The sequence below is a fragment of the Solanum lycopersicum genome, chromosome 4 (genome assembly GCF_036512215.1).
Source record: "Solanum lycopersicum chromosome 4, SLM_r2.1".
Taxonomy (NCBI): Eukaryota; Viridiplantae; Streptophyta; class Magnoliopsida; order Solanales; family Solanaceae; genus Solanum; species Solanum lycopersicum.
In genome coordinates this window covers 10,958,406-10,973,697 of record NC_090803.1, presented here as the reverse complement: position 1 = coordinate 10,973,697, position 15,292 = coordinate 10,958,406, and positions in this window count along the sequence as shown.

Below are 15,292 nucleotides of genomic sequence, written 5' to 3'. Positions count from 1 at the left end.
ACTAGGAGATATAAGGAGACACATACCCGGCATGCCAGACAGTCTCATCTCACGAGAGTTACGTGAACCTTTGCCTTTCCCGAAAGAAGGCATTATCGCTCATATCTAGTCTATCGATGATCAGTATAAAGTTCCATTACATTCAACTCATACGTCATGGAAGCTCGCTTGTTGTATGAAGACTTCATATCTCAATAGATACTCATATCATCATTAGTATTAAGTGTGTTAATCTCAATACTTTCATTAGAGTGTTCATAGATAGTGGTCTTTTCATTAACTTTACACTCTCATATGTGAGTACGTTTTTGTAATATTTACTTAGGCACAATTGAGATTGCTTTCATATTTTACATTAGCCTCATATCATGTAGTCACCACATTTATTAAAAATAGAACATTTTCTCTTTATAATTGCTTGCCCCATTTTTCGTGAATTTTTATTTCATCATATGTCTATGCACTTGGCCATTTAGTGTGTTTCACACTCTTACTTAACTCTTCTTGGGTTTCATCATTTCATTGTTCATTTCATAATTTCTTTGTTCATTTCATCATTTAATTGTTCATTTCATCATATATGTCAATATCCTTGGCCATTAAGTGTGTTTCACACTCTTACATAACCCTTTTAGGGTTACATCAGTTCATCACATACATCTTAGATTCACTTACTTTTAAACATATGCTAGACTTATTAGTCTATGCATACAAGCCATGGGGCTTCATTCATAGTTTGTCTAAGTGATTCCTATTTACAACATTATGTGGTACAAGACTTATGGATCTTGTAGATATGCAAAGATATTGATTTTGATCTTTATAGGCAGCATTACTTAAATACTTAAGTATGACTTGTGTGTCAATACGAAATTGGGCAAGGAAACCCGATTTCAAATTCCTTGGACAACACTTAATATTATTTTAAACTTGATAATCACATTTTTCACATTTGGGGGACCCTAGTTCGATCCCCATCAACCCCAAAATATTTTCTCTATTTTTCTTCTCTCCTTTTTCGTTTAAGTCAATGAGGTTGTGGGTTCAATACCCCACAATCTCATTATGTTTATTTTAATTTATTTCTTAACTTTCTCACCTATCCAAGAGGTTGTGGGTTCAATCCCACTCTTCACATTTATTTTATCCTTTATTTTTCTCCTCTCTATCTCATCCATTCAAGAGGTTGTGGGTTCAATCTCCACTCACCACATCTAGTTTTTCCTTGCATTTTACGCGAGAAATTTTTATGAAAGTTTCATTTAGTGATGTGATGGGTTCAATCCCAAATGATCTCACATTTTAAAAAAATAAACGAAGCTTATTTTTTAAAAAGTTGGCTGGCTTGAAATTGTAGTCTCTTCCAATCAATTTTTGTCTTAATTTTTTTATTGATTTTTATAGCTTTCATGTAATGATGTTTTGGGTTCTATATTTAGTGATCTGATTTATTTTACATTAATTTTTTTATTGAATTTTGTACCACTTTGTTTGGACGAACCCAACCTACAAAATGCTGGAAATTTGTTCACTATTTTCAGCTTCTTTTTATATTCATTCATACGTTAATTCTTAAGTCATTTCGTGGATCATTTCATGCATCTTTAAGTTTAATATTTTTATGATTATATTCAGCCAAGAATTTGCATTTCATTCAGCAACATTACACAACTTTTAGAACTCAAAGTTTACACAAACATTTGCACGTAAAATTCGACCATAAAAACATATCATTTTTCACATACTTTAGATTGACATAACTTAACATGCTTACAATTACATACACATAATGAAGAACACATTATCACGAAAATCAAACATCATACATAAACTACCAGCAAACATACCAGCAACATGATATCTAACCTATTTTACATTGAGATCAAAGGGATACTAGGGACAAGGATTTCGACAAGAACGGGAACAACCCTAGTTTTCGAGTAGATTCATCTAAGTCTTAAGGGTCTCTTGGGAAAGGTACCAAGAGTAAGAAAATCCATACCTTTTATGACGTTCAAACATAGACTTTCTGCCAAAAATTTTCTCAAAAAATTACGTCCAAATCCCCTTAAAGTCAACACCTGCTCGACGGACAAACTTCTCTTTGGCAACTAATTGATTTCATTTGTTTTCTAATATTTTCGTTGTTAGTTCTTCAATTATGATGAACTTTGGTTTACCTTCTGTTTTTTTGAAGTAATTTGGCAGATAGAATCGTGAGTGAGAGTGATATAGATGTGAGAGAGAGAGATAAGCGTGGGAGAGAAGAGTTTTCTTAGGATTAGGAGTCTAGTTTAGGAATTAGTCAAATAAGGTTTTTATTTATTTATTATAAATCTGATTTACTTTTATTTAAATCAGCTAATAAATAATAAATATTAATTAATAACATTAATTTACCAACTAAAATTTAAAAAAAAATCTATTCATTGCTCCACCTAGGTTCGAACCAAGATGGAGCAAGACATCATATCAAAAGACCAACTTTGGACCTCTCTCCCAAAAATACTCCTCCACCTTATTAAATAAATAATTAATTATATATTAAGGATAATTACGATACTACCCTTAACATAGAAAAAAAACCATTTTACCCCTAGACCCTCCAAACCTAAGATTTTCCTTTTTTAAGTCTTGTAAAGACTCATTTAAGTAAATCTTCGTATTCGATAACCCTACATGGTTCGACCCAACCTTTCCTATCTGAAATAACTTCCCTTGTTAGTTCTCTTTGATGTAGCAAGCGTTTAAATATCTGGTTCTACGCACATCAATCTGTGTGAACCTAGTCTAATCGTTGGCATTCTAGACACATTAAGCATTACTTAGCATATCAATTTTAGGGTTGTTACATAACTATACCAGGTTAAATATCCCTCGACACCCCTAAACCTATAAAAAGTTCCCCATAAATTTTGTGGTGAAGTCTAAGGTTTGGTCTATGAAAAACATCACGGACCGTCTAAGGCTTCATGGTCCGTGAAACAATTCACGGAATTTATAGCTAGTAAAATTTAACCTTCTTAACATGACTTCACTAAAACAAACATAACTTTTTACTCAAAATTCAAAATAAGGCAAACTTGATAGCGTTGGAAAGATGAGTCAAAAACATCAAATTTGATAGGCAACGGATTACCTACTTCATTATGTTATGTGATATAGGATTGCTTGAAATTGACCAAAAACATAAAACTGAAGAAGTCCCTTTAACATAAATTGTATGGGCGTTGATCTAATAACATAAAGAGTTCACCAATTTAACCCACTGTAGCTGCCAACAACCTTGTCAATTTCAGTCTTTCAGCAATTAGCCAAATGTAGGATTATTTTGGTGTTAACTAAAAAGATAGGCAACAAATTTTTTGACACTAAATCTTGGACATTTTAAGAAATATAAAACAATAGACAAAAATATGATTAACCCTACAATATATAAAATGAGACAAAGACAACCAACTTAATAGAAAATAATTTCCAACTTCTTTTAATAAAGTAAATACAAGAACACTCCGAAATCGTACTAACCTTGGAACTATAAGACCACCCTATAACTTAACTTAGATTTGACTCTCTAATTATTATTCTCTAATTCTTAGAACAAACAAACTAGAATTACACCATAAGGCAGCCTGCACATATATAATACTATGTGCAGCCAGCAAACTACCGACAAGTGGCGTAATAAGAATAAAACACTTGTTGGCTTTAGCATGATCTTATACTATGTAGTTGACACACCATATATTAAAAATAATTTGAAAAAGGCACCAAAAATAAGTTTCACACAAAATGAGATAATGCTGGACTTTTTGTAACCGCGTGTCATTTGCTTTGAATGGATTTTGTAACCACTGGTCATCTCTGACTTTGCTTGACTTTTGGACAAGCTTCTCCCATCTTTAACACTATCATACTTATACTTTTCAGCCTTGCATTGCTCCCACTTAATTCTCTCTCTCCACTATCATAAATCTATGACATAGCTTCATCTCACGTTGGCATCAATGTCCTTTCATTGTTGTATTAGCCTTGCTGAACATTTTCCCTTGTTCTTTATTTGAATATCAATGCTATGCCCACATAATCTTGTTAATATTTTGTATAGTCATGTCCTACCAAGATTCCTTGCCTTCAAGTGCTTGGTCCTTAGTTGTTTTTTCGCAATTAGAAAATTGTGCCATTGTGCACACCTTAGCTTTGTCAAAAATCAATCAGCAACTTACCCCTGCATGTTTTTTTCCTTTGCATATGCAAGTTACAAGGTTAACATGCTTAATACCTTGTACATTCTTCCATTTAATAGAGTGACTGAGATTAGGAGTCTAGCAGACAACTTCATGGTCCGTGCAAAAGTTTCATGTCCTGGTCCATGACTCGTGCAACTCTAAACGGCCTGTGAAACCCTTCGTAACAAAACCTTCAACTTTAAATTTTACCACTATTGGGTGTACAACTAGTGACATTCTCTACGAACTTTACAACCTTCTGTACGCATGCACTTTTACTAAACTAAAGCCTTTACTCTTTTTCCATTCCAAGTTTCAAGATTTCTGAGGTGATATATTTGTCTAGTTTTTTATAGGTCATTGTGTTTCAGAAATTCATAAGTAATTGAGTGTTGTAATACAAGGGTGATTACTCCAATCCAAGTATGATAACTTTCTTGAAGTATAATTTTTCTTAAGCAATTCCTACTCGACATAGTTTTGACCTTCATAGTTCCAAGGGGACACGTGCTTCATTTTTCTATATAGTTGATGACTACTTTTCAACAATTCCTAAGTAATAGGTTGTTCAACACCAAGAAGTATATTTTTCTTTGAAGTAAAACAATTTTTAAGTTATTACTACTATACATTAATTTTATCGTCATAGTTCCAAATTGACAAATATTTCATTCTTATCTCTATTGGTAGAATACATGTCATCAATTCATAAGTAATTGATTCTTGTATCCAAGAGAAAACTCCTCTAATCCAAGAAGTATAATTTTGTTAAATTAGACTCTTCGAGTAAACGAAACCTTAATAGAAAAATCTTTTTGTTTTCGTTACCCTCAATCATCTATTTTTTCTTTACCCCCAATTTTTGTTCTATGGTTGATGTTATCGGTGAACAATTTTTTTTTATTTTTATTGAATAAGGTAGAGATTCCCATCTATGTTGGACCAGTACCGCTGGATGTTTTTTTTTCTCTTTTTGATTTTCATTAAATCTTTGGATTGATCAAAATGACATTCCTATTTTTATGTCAGTGCTAGAAGTGTGAAAATCTATAAGTTTTTTTATGATTCTGGGTATTTCTTCAAAAATTTTTATTAAGAGAACCTAGTTTTTTGTCGTGTTCTGTTAATGTGTATTGCATTCTCCGAGCTAATCATCAAGTTGCGATTTTGTTTATGTGTTAATGTATATATTTTTCTTCTATTTTTCCTAGAAAGGAAAAAATTACACTAACAACTGTCATATCTTCATTTTAGTTTTTATCATCTAAACTAAACATGAGAAATTTCTTGATTATAGGGCAGTAGGTCTCTAGTAATTTAATTTTGTCACGCCACGAGATGTGGACACGAAACCTAGGAAAACAAGTGATCCCAAGCTAACCCTTCTTGCATGATCATGAGCATACAAAATATAATAAAGTGAATGCGGAAGCTAATCATATTTTAAATTGAAATTATGGGGAATACCCATATGCAAAAACACGGATATATGAAAACTGATGACTTTAATCCAAAGATGTGATTAATGGCTGATATATCAATACATATTCTAAGAGAACCATCTTTCTTTTTTTACGAACAATACTGGTCTACTCCATGACGAATTACTAGGTCTGATGAAGCCCTTGTCTAAAAGGTCTTTCAACTGATCTCTCTATTCCTTAAGCTCTGCTGGAGAAATTCTGTAAAGAGGAATAGAAATTGGTTGGGTATCTGGAAGGATATAAATTTCAATGTCGGTTTCTCAGTCGGGACGGACTCCGGTAAGATCGTGTGAAAAATTTCTTGAAACTTACTTACCACTTGACCTTACTCAAGAGTTGGTGTTTCAGAGCTAGAATCCTTAAGCCAAACTAGATGATACAGATAACCCTTAGAGATCATCTTTCTTGGCCTTAACATAAGAAATGAATAGACCCATAGGATCTAAGCTACTACCCTTGCACTCTAATATTGGTTCGTTTGGAAATTGAAAACAATTAATCCCATTTCAACAATTGACTGAGGCATAACATGAATGTAACAAATACTTGCCTAGAATCACATCAAAGTCTACCATTTCTAACTCTACATGTTCTATTGAGGTGACTTTCTGAGAGAGTGTGAAAGAGCAATTTCTATATACCTATCTAGCGATAACTAGGTCACCAAGTGGAGTTGAGACTTAAAAAGGTTTTGAGAGAGCTTCTGCACTAACACTATATTGGAGTGCTATGTAAGGAGTTACAAAATAAATAGTATACCTTGGATAAAACAATGCATAAGCATCAAGGTCAAAGACTCGTAAAATACTATTGCGTACATCAAGAGAACCTTCCAGATCCTGTGGATCCTTAAGAGCATACAACCTGTTATGTCACTGACGGCCACCCGTACCATATGAGTTACCCAGCTGAGTCGCGTGACTTTCTTGTGATGTTGAAGTTGTAGAGGGAGTTCTACCATTACCACCTCGTTGACTCTTTGTAGAAGGACAATCCCTCAACCTGTGAACATACTGACCGCACCCAAATCATAATTCCTTTCCTGTGAGGCACTCGCATGGATGGTTCTTACTACACTTAGGGCAAGTGAGGTATGTCTTGGTCCCTCAAACACTTCCCTGAGATTTAGAACCTAGTTCCCTAACCTCTATATCATACTTGTTTTTAGAGGATAAAATAATAGCTGATGAAGATGCTGGGTTTGAAACTTTCTGCTGACTCTATGAGCGATTTCCACCGCCCGATTCTATTGAGAATAGACATACTTCACATTCCTAGACTTCTTATTCTCCTTGGCCTGTTCCTTAAGCTTATAACCCTCAACCTTATATGTAGGAGTCATAAGCCTAGACATGTTCGTATCTCATTGTAACATAACATTTCTGCACTATGTTTTCAAAGAATCTGAAAGATCATACAAGAACATATTCATGTAAGGCCTAGAGTTAGCAACCATGTGAGTAGCACACCTACAAAGTTTGTTAAACTTGAGCCAATACTCTTGGTTCGTCATGTTTCCTTCCCTTAAATTCAATAATTCCTGAGCCTTTGCTTCTCTCATATCTATTGGGGAAAACCTGTCCAGGAAGGTTTCACTTAAGCAATCCCAAGTAATAGGTGCTGCATCTGTAACCTTATTTTCCTTCCACAGAGTATACCAGATATGAGCAACATCTTTTGGCTTGTATGATGTCAACTCAACCCGATCATTTCCATTGACCTACATCACCTCAAAGATATTCTTGATCTCATCAAAGAAGTTATGGAGATCCTCAATAGTCTACGATTCTAAGAACTCAGGCGGATTAATCCTAACAAAGTCATGGACCCTATATGTTATGGATCAACCATTTTCTTTCACATGAGCTTGAACCTGATTGTGCTGGTTGGCAACATTCATAGACAACGTCCAAATGGCATTCTTAAACTCAGCATTGGAGACTTTCTAATTTGGGATTGGATGATTTACGTTTGCATTTCTTGCATTCATAGTCCTGGCGTTACCCTACGAGAAGGCATGATATGAAAAGTACAATGTCGAGTTCTAATGGAATTAGATCATACCTTACACACGATAAGAGTAAAAAGAAAATGATGTTTTCCCTAAAACACTTCATAGCCTTCTTCTCATTAAATGTAGTGCACTTCACACCCATGAAAAAGTCTGTTCATAGTGCGCCTTTTAAAACAACCTATGAAACTTAAGCCTACTGCTCTGATACAAAGTTTTTCACGTCTCAAGCAACCCCCGATACATGGAAACGGGACAAAGGACCACAAGTGATCCCAATTTAACCCTACTGGCATGATCCTGAGTATACTAAAGAAAATAAACTAAGCACGCAAGCTAAATCATAATTTGATATAAAAAGATAGGGAATACAAATATTAAAAAATTGAGATATATGAAAACTAATGCGTTTAATACAGAGAAGTTATTAACTCAAAAGTAATCGTAAACTAACTATGTTTGAAAATAGCCTCTAACTGACTAGAAATGTTAAAACAGGTCCCAACTAAGTCTACCAAACGCTCAAACTAAAAGACTAATATAATAGGACTAAATCAGGAATATAGTCCTCGAAGAATAAGGAATCACCGCTGATTCTTCAAACTAGAGATCGGAAATCAACCTATGTCTTATCTGGATGCTGAGAACTTGAACCTACATCATGAGAAGATGTAGCTCACATATGCGACAAAACTTAAAAGGCACTGAGCACGTAGGATAGAGTAAAGCTTAAATAATACATAACTTAACAAACATAAAAAGAAAAATAATATTCTAAACATAATATACTAAATTCTGAGCTAACTAGATGCAATGACAAAATTTATAACATGCTAAGATTGAAACTAACTTAACTGTAAATATGGTCACTACAATAGAGTCCTACTTAACTGTGAGTGCTACTAATAACTAATAGTAAAATTACATGATCTAAATGTGGAGTCCAATGTATACGACCCATCGGGAGGACCCAATTTACCCTACAAGAGAAAAAATGGAATACTGACGTAATCACTAAATTGATGCCCTCAAAGGGGACTTACAACCTATTAAGCTAGTAGTTTTAGGACTATGTGGTACGTTGAACCCTAGTACAACTAGTTATTATGCTTGACCCACTGAATTATGTGATTAACAAATTATGACTAATGTTTTTCTAAATACTGGATAACTTAAAACTTAACATGGAATTTGAGAATGCAACAATTAATCTTATAATGGTGCAGTAATAAATAAGACATGTATATCTAAAGTAACTGAAATATCTGAACTAGCATGTGTAATTCAAGAACTAAAGAAATACAAAGCTAGAGTTCTGAAATTCCTGCTATAATCTTTATAATAATATGGTAATATGAGTTTGACAATATTACAAACTAATTCATCATAATTTGCTGAAGTTGTAGAAACCCTATGTCTAATTATGACATGGGAATCAAGAATATGATTGAAAACTAAGGACCCAATGGGTGATAGGAACCCACTAGTAAAATCACACATATTTTATAATGAAATCCACGGAGAAATCATTAGATTTCGGGGATGAAATTGATGAAACATTGTTGTGTTCTTCAACTCATGTTCTTGACATTTTTTTTCCTTTCTTGCTTCTAATTTTCAATCTTTTAATTAATGATTTGATTTAGGTAAATTTTTGTTATGTTTCTAAGCTTAAACTCGCTAAAATATGATGATTTAGGGCTTTAACTATGTATCTTAGTTGCTAAACAACTAGAAATACCAAAAGATCTACGAACTAATTGTTGTCAGTCTAATAGACGACCTGGTCTGACTGGCCATCGTTCAATCAACGGTCATTCTTTTGGCTCTGTTGACAAGCCTTCACTTAATTGGGCATAACATTTTACTCTAAGGTTGGAGTTTAGCAAACTTGATGGCTATTCAAAGATAATTCAATTATCTATCATATAATATGTTATAGGAAACTTAATTCATTTTGTGCTAAAGGTTATAACAATTTGAAGTTTACCCTATTAGCAATTCCCTTAACTACGGCTAAACGTCACTTATTGTAAGACCTACAGACTGTAGATCAAACAACGGTCCATGCTTGTCATCCATAGTTCATGTCAGACGCTAGGTAACGTGAGTCTCAATTCACTGACACAGACAATGGACCGTAGTTTGACTTACAGACAGTAGGTCTGTCCGTGGATCGACACTTAGTCAATTTTTCTATGCTATGTTTTGGGAGAGCATTAATTTCAAATGACAGATGCACAATATGGGCAGTATATTAGACTACAGTCCGTCAATAGTGACCATCGATTGAACCTGTAGATTTCTAAAAAACTGATTTTTATCTGTTTTGGCTATGGGGTGTTACATGTATGAAGAGACTCATGTGCTACCGATTGCGATGACGAAGGACCACAAGATTTTGAATAAAAAAGAACTTACAAAAGATTGATGCTTTGAACATAAATATGGTGGAGAACACATGATGATTATGGGCAAGTCTTTTAACTAACAGAATCAATTTTATTTTTGGTTATATTTGATGAAATAAACTACAAAAATGGTAGTCATAAAAATGTTTCCAAATGATGACCATGTTTCTAGTTTTTCTTATACTAAATTTGGATTCAAGGTCCCTTTATGAACAACCCAAAAGGGACAATATTTACATAAAAAGATGGGTTCTAGTCGGCCCCAAAGTGACTAGACAACATATTTTCAATAAAAGTCTCCTTTTACAGGGTTTCCACAAATGCTCTTTCAACTTCCTTTTTCACTTCTCCGTTCTTCCTTGCTCATTCCGCCTCCTTGTAGGCATGAAAATGTACTTCTCCATGGAATATAAATTCTTCATCAATCATTTGTGACCTGCTATTCTCATAAGCTTTCAAAGGTTTGTCCGCCCTATTTTTTGAATTGTGTTTCCTCTACTGCCACCGTATTGTGGCTCTTATAAGCGCACTTTTCGGTTGGAATTTTGAGATCTTGTCGAACATGACAGTTATTAGTGGCCTTTCTTTTTAGCTTTTAAAATTTTTATAAGCGATTTACCCTTCTCACTTGCATGCACTTTTCTATTCTTCTCATTTAACAATGATTCTTGTTGTAGATGAAGCCGAATATGAGAAAAGAACTTTTCATCCATCAGATTCCTTGCTGAGTGCTTCAAAAATATCACATTTGGTCTCATTACTCTCACTTTTACTCAACTCTGTATTCCATTTTGCTTGCTGACATAGCTTATTCGTAGGAGTAGTTCTTTGACAACACTTCTGCTCCAGTTAATTACAGAATATAACTTGTTTATATAGTTGTGTCGTCATTGTAACTAAGCATGCTACCCATTGTTGTCTATTCTTATTTTTCTTGATTTTATACGAACTAAAGTATTTATTGCTTGCCCATATTAACAATCTTTCTTCCCAGACTTGGTAATTTATTAAAGCTTAAGAATACCTATTTTCTTTCTTTGTCAATTATTGTATTTGCTACAAAGTCTGCTAGCCAATTTGTCTCATTGAAAATATGTTGCACACTACAATGATTTAAGACACCATTTCATGTATGTCTTCCCTTTTTTTAGCTAACTCCCATGGTATTTTCCAATTCATCACAAATATGTCCTTTAAAATCAATAAATTTGTATCCACATGAATAGTATTCATCTTATAACTTATACAACACTGAAAAGCATCCCACACGGCTCTAACCTCAACCTCTGTTTATGTTGGTTGCCTCCCCTATTCTGTGTGACTCTACATATATGAGAACTCCCTCTTTGTTTCGTACACAAAAACCATAAGAATTCTGACCGGGTTTCCATTACTAGATCCATCCGTGTTGCAAGTAAACCATCCCTGTATTTGAATTTTCCACCTCACGAGTAGATCATGTACGTTGGACGGATATCTCTAAAGTGTATCCACCATTTTTGATCAATGTTTTGACATACTTATGATCCATGGAATGTGATCCTTATTAATTTATGTATTGACAATTGATACTGATAATACATAGACCTATAAGTTATAACCTTCCCATGTTTTATAGTATTTATTCTCTTCCATAATTCCCATATTATGATTGCAGGGACTGCCTTAAGTATTTGGATCTTATTTATTTTACATCTTGTGCTCCCAGCATCTATAAATTATTTGTTTTAGATTTCTAGTTACGCTGAAACCTACGCAAATAGAAAAATGCTTCCATAGATTTTGTGCTATGGGAGTTGTCAGTAAAAGATAAGATATGTATCCAAGTGACCCTCCTCATTACAGTAACATTTTGAGACCGCATGTATCCTCAACTTCTTTAAATTATCATATGTGGATATTCTCCCCTTCAAAACCCTCCATAAGAAAAAATCAATCTTGAGCGGCAAACCCTTTCCCCCTATATAATTGCTCCATTCATTCACTAGCAATTTTCTTTTCATGTTTTTATAGGTTTATTTACCAGTGAAATCGCCTTTAATGCTATGCATCCACCATGATTTGTCCGTGATGACTTCCTTAATAATGAGCTTGATTTTCATTATTGTATGTTGTACCATTTCCTTCGAAGTCACTCGTTTTAGCTTTTCTTCATGCCACTCATAATTTATGATACGGAAAAAGGCCTTAAATACCTTCGATGTATTGAAAATGGAAAACAATTACCCCACCCCCCTATCCACCTATTAGCCCCCAAATACCCTTCACTTCCACCTTTGGGTCCAAATTTACCCCTTCATTAACGAACCAAAATATATAAAAATAAATAAATAATAATTTTTAATTAAGTGGCACTCAACCATTAGTTGTAATTTAATTATTTAAAAAAATTTTAAATCCACCCATTACCTACAGTTTTTAACTAAACCCACCCCGCTTGACCCATTTTTTAAAAAACCATCCACCCTAACAACAAAAATTTCTACATTGCTTAAGGATACCCAGTTTTCAGTTTAATGCTCCCAGTTTTCACAGGATGCCAACTCAGATTCTTCCAATAAAATTTGTAGGATTTTACTTCTTTTAATTGACAACACGTTTGTTAGATTATTAGCATTTTAATATTAATATTTAACATATTAAATTGCTTTATTTTGGAGTTATAAGAATGAACATTGGAATGGATGACTTCTACATCATCCATTAGCATTGGTTGTCCATCACTTTATTTCATTCTTAATACCTCCATTACTCTTTGTAACCTATGTAACATATGTAACTGCTATTGTAACATATGTAACCTATGTAACTCCTATTGTAACCTATGTAACTCCTATTGTAACATATGTAACTTATGAAACTCCTAAGGTCATTATCTTCACTATTTACTACCTCCATTATCTTCCTATTTATTGCTAGGAAGACTTCATGTAGTATAAATAGTGGTGGTCTTCATTTGGTTTGGAACAAACAAAACACAAGAGAAAACAAAGAGTGAAAGAGTTGGTCTAAAAGAGAGTTCTTATTAGTTGAAGGGAGGTGTTCTTTTTTGTGGATCTTTGGACTCAACTCTTTTCCAGAGTTGTTGAGTTATACTTTGTGAAGGTTGTTGTAACCTTGAGGGGACAAGTCAAAGAGGACTACTGCTGGACCGGTGAAAACATTTGCTGCAGTGGGTTTGAATCTCCTTAAAGAGAGCGAGATATCGGCGCCTCAGCCTGAAGAGATTACTTTCTTCATTTTATTTTCAATTGTAATCTTGCAATTTTCTTATCTTGTAAGTTTTTTTCTAACAATTTGAAGGTGATTCAAAGATGGCTACAATTGAAAAAACCGCGGATGTCAAGATGAGAGATAGTAACAAGCCATTTCGGGTCAATGGTAACAATTTCAAAAGATGGAACGGTAAAGTACTTTTCTACTTAAGTCTTCTCAATGTTTCTTACGTTTTAACCGAGAAGAATTTAAATAAAGAAGACATCACCACTATGAATGATGATGAAACTATTTCTCATCTAGAGAAAGTGGAAAATTACAATGGTGATTCCTATATGTGTTGGTATTATCTTCTAAATTGTCTATCTGATAATTTTTATGATTATTATGATAGAATTTACTCTAGTGCAAAGAAAATTTGGAAGGCATTGCAGATTAAGTATGATACCGAAGAGGCTGGAGCGAAAAAATATGCAGCTAGTAGATTTTTTCGTTTCCAAATGGTGGACAACAAATCAGTGGTAGATCTAGCTCAAGACTTCATCATGATTGTTGTAGAGCTTAGGTCCGAAGAGGTTAAAATTTGACATAACCATATTGTTTATGGCATAGTGGTTAAACTTCCACCTTCTTGGAAGGAATTTCAAAAAACTATGCGCCACAAACCAAAGGAAACCTCTCTTGAAACCTTGATAATGAAAATCCGCATGGAAGAAGAAGCAAGAGGCCAAGATGCACTTTTACAAACAGAAGAGAACAACATCACATCGAAGGTAAATTTAATTACTTCGAATAATGCTACTCCTAAAACTCACAAAAATACTTCTTTAAAGCCTAAGAAGAAAAAATTCAAGAAAAATAATGGTAGACCTCCCAAGAAAAATAATGGTGAAAATCACCAAGCACAAAATCAACAAGATCAAGAAAAGGGACCATGCTTTGTTTGTGGCAAGAGTGGGCATATTGCTCGATTTTGCAGATTGCGAAAACATGGTCCTAAACCTCAGGCAAACATTACCGAAGAACCTTTTGTGGCGGTGATTACCGACATAAACATGGTTGAGAATGTTGATGGATGGTGGGCTGATTCTGGTGCAAACCATCATGTCTGTTATGACAAAGGCTGGTTTATAAAATATACTTATTTTGAGTAGCCCAAAACTATCATGCTTGGTGATACTCACACTACTCAAGTGCTTGGAAAGGGAGATGTTGAATTGTGTTTTACTTCTGGAAGGATATTAACATTGAAAGATGTACTTTATACTCCTTCTATGAGAAAAAAATTGATGTCTAGTTTTCTTCTTAATAAAGCAGGCTTTAAAAAAATGATTAAATCTGATCAATATGTAATAGTGAAGAAAGGTATTTTTGTGGGAAAGGGGTATGCATGTGATGGGATGTTTAAGTTGAATGTTGAAATGAATAAAACTTCTACTTCTGTTTATATGCTTTCTTCTACTAATTTTTGGTATGCTCATTTGTGTCATATTAATGATCGTTATGTTGAAATCATGAGTAGTTTAGGATTAATCCCAATGGTTAAAAAGACTTTTGAAAAGTGTGAGGCTTGTAGTAAAGGCAAGTTCACTAAAAGACCTCATTTTCAAGTTGAAAGAAAATATGTTTTGTTAGAATTAGTTCATAAAGATATTTGTGAACATGGTGGAATTCTAACTTGTGGAGGTAATAGATATTTTATCACTTTTATTGATGATTTTTCTATGTTTACATATGTTTACTTGATGAAAAATAAAAGTGATGATTTTGAAAATTTCAAAACTTATCTCCATGAGGTTGAAAATACGTTTGGAAGAAAAATAAAAAGAATTAGAAGTGATAGAGGCCGTGAATATGAATCAAATGAGTTTAATTCTTTTGTTAGATCATTGGGAATAATTAATGAAACTACTCCTCCTTACTCTCCTTCGTCTAATGGAG